Here is a 3,804-nt window from a genome sequence, read left to right as displayed (position 1 = left end):
CAATGGACTATAGGATTAAACCTGAAAGGCACCTTAGAAGTCATTTAGTCCAGTGTCCTTTATGAACAAAGAAATTGAGTCTCAGGGAGGTAAAGTGACTTGCCTTAAGTTCACATATATAGTGAACATCAGAAGTAAAGTATGAATTCAGGTTCTCTAACTCCATTGTACCACAAAACTCTGACATTTTTCTTAAATTATAAACTTCTTAACTTTCAAAAGTGGGAACTCCTTTAAAATTATATATTCCATATACTTTACAAGTTGAGAAATTGAAGGTCATAGAGATTACATTTTTTTCATGATGTTACATAAATTGTTAGTTTTAGAATCTGGGATATGAATCTTATCCTCTCTCCAAGAGACATTTCACTATACCAAACTCCTGTTCTCCATTAAGATGGATGTCTTCATGGTAAACAGCAACAAAACCAGGAACTGAATAAACTACATTATTTTCATGTTAGTTGAATAAGGTACTTTAAAAAAATAATAACCAGCAGTCTCTTCTCAGTTTGCCTGTGAAGTTATTTTGTTTTAGAACTTCAGTGTTGGAATCTCAAAGGGATTTCCCTCTAGTTATTTGAAATAATATAATGGGGTATGATTTTTAATTCTGGGTTCTGTTAAGTAGTACAATTTCAGTCATTCATGATTTATTTAGTTTGTACCTAATTTTTCAGAGTCTTAAGCTCTGAAACTCTTACTAAAATCCACTAAACTCTTACCTTTATGTCTGATTGTTACATGGAGGCCGCCCTGGATGCTCAGAGAATTCAAAATCTTTGCCTGTGAAATATAAGCTCCAGTAAGCTAAAAAGGTTTGGAGCACGTGTTCTTTTGATAGAATATATGTCTGTTATCATTGCATTATCCTAGCTAAGTTCAAAAGACTCATATCAGAAGATTGAAGATATGGTGATTAATTTGAGAGAGGCACCGAGACTCATAAAGACCTTCTGTTTAGACACAGAGGGCTCATAAATCCTTAAAATGTTATTATTGAAGTAAATTATTTTAAATATTAATATTTAGCATACATTTAAAGAATAATCAGATTTCTGTGCTACAAGGGAACTCAGTGACCATCTAGTCCAATCTATATTAAAAAATATCCCCCCTATAACATACCTAACAAGTGGTCATCCAAACTTTCATTAAAGACTTCAAGTGAGGGGGCACCTAGGTGGCACAGTGGACAAAGCACCAGCCCTGGATTCAGGAGGACCTGAGTTCAAATCTGGTCTCAGATACTTGACACTTTGACACTTACTACCTGTGTGACCCTGGGCAAGTCACTTAACCCCCATTGCCCTGCAGAAAGAAAGAAAGAAGGAAGGAAGGAAGGAAGGAAGGAAGGAAGGAAGGAAGGAAGGAAGGAAAGAAAGAAAGATAGATTCAAATGAGGAGGGAACTCACTACCTTCCAAGGCAACACTTTACAGTTTGGAATAGCTAAAATTGTTACTAAGTTACTTTTTCTTTATATCAAGCCTAAAATCACTTCTTTGACACTTCTACTCACTGTTCCTAGTTTTGGTCTTTGGGACCAAATAGGAGTGTAAACTCTCTTCTCCATGATAGTACTTGAAATGCATGCTGTCATCTGCTAAGTGCCCAAGTATGAATCTTTCAATCAACTAGTACTCCTATGTCATCAACTTACTTATCTTATATCTCTTGAATTTATTTTGAAAATAAAAAATTGTAATGTGACTGAGGCAAAGTTAACAATAATTTTAGTAGAAAATACTATAATATTTCTTTTCAAAGAGAGGTATTCAAAATAGTAACAATGTTTTATAATAGCTATAACCTTCTAAATTGGCTTGTTTGATGTCCTTCAAATTGTTTTTCTAAAGATTCAAATTTTAGTTGCTGCTCTTTAAGCAATCTCCATGATATGTGTCACTGTAATATAATTGATACATTTGTTATAATCTTTCCCAATATCAATGTAAGGCCTTGTCTGCACAAAGCAACTCTACATTTGCACACTACATTTGCCATGTCAGATGGTTCTCTCTTTTGAAAGTATGATCTGAAAGGGAAAAAATTAAACCTGTGGCGTTGGTGTTAAGGGGTGATTTACTAACTCAAAAGGAGATACTAAATTCTTCTAATTTAACATTGTTCAGAAGAGTTTTAGGGGATAATGAATGAAGAGAGTGGTCATAGAATCGTGGTTCTGGAACTGGAACAGAAATCAAAAGAATTTCTATATTTCTAACAGAGATTTGACCTTGAAACAATCAGAGAACCCAGGGGAATCCTGCAGTTCATGGTGGTGGGAATTTCCATAGCAATCTTGACCTTGTTCTTTTCACCTTCAGTTACTGAAAAACTCATACTATGTTTAATCTTTTGAGAACCCCTTATCTCTTTTAAAAGATTTAAATTAACAGTAGTGGGCATGCCCAGTAACTATGGGATAGGTCTTTCTGGCAAGTCAGAAACTCTGGGAATTAAAATCAAAATTCTTTGACCTAGAAGAAACCTTAAAGGTAATCTACTCATGGAATCATAAGATGGTAGTGGGTGAGACCTTAGACATCAGCTAGTCCAACCCCCTCATTTTATAGATGAAATAAAAGCTCAGAAAAGAAAAACGATTTGTCAAAGGTCACATGGAGATTTACTGACAGAAACTGAACTAGAACCTAGATGTCATGGTAGCCTTCTTTATACTCTTTTCACTGTACTTAACTGTCATTTGTGGGTTGGGCATTGTCTAAGAATATTTTCAGGAAAAGAATCTGGTGTAAATCACCTAAGAAAGCTATCAGCAGACAAGTAGATTTGCTTTAAGGAAGTATCAAAAGTGCAAATAAGCATAGGTCTGTTTCTCCTGGTACCAGAGTGTTTTCCTTGTATACAAGCATCATGCAAAAAAAAAAAAAAATCTCCTTGGTTTGTTGTTGTTTTACTAAATTGAAAGCAACCACATTCCTTCTTCAATGTACCAAAAAGGGGAGGGGGAGGAATCTTGTGCTTGTTGCATAACTGCTTAATGTACAATCCTTCCTGGCTGGGTTACAAACACCTTGGCTTCTAAGAAAAGATCTCTTGCCTCTTATCTAGTTAGAACTGGATCTGAACTTTGCAAACTAAATGGGCTGGTAATGGCAACCCAGTGCTGTACAGAGTAATTGCCCTGCACTGTCTGTAGCAATGAAAATTTGGATTGTTTAAAAGAACTCTGATCATATAGTCACTAATACTGTGTATCTACTTCCTCCCACACCCAGTGAAAGGAGAAGTCATGGAAGCAATTAGAACATTTAATGTGAGTGCACTCTCCTGTAACTGAGTGACTTAGTTTATTTTTGCCACTTTGGCTAAATTAGCATAAAGCCATAGGAAAAGGTTTGATAGTTGCTTCTGCCACAAACCTCCAGTGTGCCTCGCCTTCTTCCAGCCCCAAGGTAGATTGTGGCGTTGTCTGGATGATCGTTGGCACTGAGCCGGGCATCCGTGTCAATCCGGCCAATCTGAGGTTTGAGAAGACAGCCTAGGAGGCTTGTTGTCAGTCCCGCTCGTGAAGCCAGGTCTTTGTGTAAACATGTGGCATGAGGTTTCACCAACCAATGTTGTCTCGACCAAGTAGCTGCTCACAAGAGCAATATTCCTCAGAAAGTCTAGTCTAGTAACCTAAATTGTTGAGCAGTGGAAGGAATCCGACTCTGACAACCTCCTCCTCGCCCCTGCTGTCCTTCTCTGCTGCTTCCCTCAAGGCATCCCCCGTTTCTGCTAGAAAGCGTTGCTCTGTGTAGACAGGGAGAAAGCCGCCAGCGAGCCCCTCACC

Source organism: Dromiciops gliroides, chromosome 2 (genome assembly GCF_019393635.1).
Source record: "Dromiciops gliroides isolate mDroGli1 chromosome 2, mDroGli1.pri, whole genome shotgun sequence".
NCBI lineage: Eukaryota > Metazoa > Chordata > Mammalia > Microbiotheria > Microbiotheriidae > Dromiciops > Dromiciops gliroides.
This window is presented reverse-complemented; position numbering follows the sequence as displayed.